This window comes from Penaeus monodon, chromosome 27 (genome assembly GCF_015228065.2).
Source record: "Penaeus monodon isolate SGIC_2016 chromosome 27, NSTDA_Pmon_1, whole genome shotgun sequence".
NCBI lineage: Eukaryota > Metazoa > Arthropoda > Malacostraca > Decapoda > Penaeidae > Penaeus > Penaeus monodon.
In genome coordinates this window covers 12,894,685-12,895,439 of record NC_051412.1, presented here as the reverse complement: position 1 = coordinate 12,895,439, position 755 = coordinate 12,894,685, and positions in this window count along the sequence as shown.

Genomic DNA, 755 nt, shown 5'->3' with positions numbered 1-755 from the left:
GTAAGGAGTAGAAACAATAAACGTAGTAGCAGCAGAAGACACAGTAATGGTAACATCATAGTCACTCTTAAAATAGAAACAGCAGTTGAACGCTGTCTTTGCCGGTATTGCAGAGCGAAAATCGACCACCAGAGGCCTCTGCGAAGCCCAAACGAATCAAGCACCAAGCAGCCACCATCACCCGCTGGTCACGTCACTAACAGTAATCCCCTTTCGAAACACAATCGCATTAAAAACATGCTGGCAAGCCGGTCTGCCAAACAATATTCCTGCAAAAGGTGGATTCATCTTTCCAGCTTCTGTTCTTCCCCTTTATGCAAATTTTCATAACAACTTTTGTAGATCAAATTTCAAGTCGGGTGGTACAGGTGCATCCGCGGCGTAACCCTGAAATAACCTGAATAAACCAAAGGAAGTCAAAGTTCAGGTCGTAATGCGAACCCCTGCAGAAGCATGTAGGGCTGTAACGCAACCCATACATAGGGCAATTCTAACGTAAACATCAACCGAGGCTGCAGATGTACCACAAAAAAAAAAATACAGAAAAAAACTTACATACGCAACCTTATTTGTTATGGAGGAAAAGCTTACAGTTACAACCGTAATGTAACCCCGAGGTAATCCTGGCGGCCGTTAAAAGACCGCGCGAGGAATCATCTACTGGTATATGGCACGCCTGGCCCTTTCGCTGGCGGAGAGTGCCACGCCGGAGGAGAGGGGAGCCAGTGACTTGCTCTTGCTCTCTCTGTCCAAGA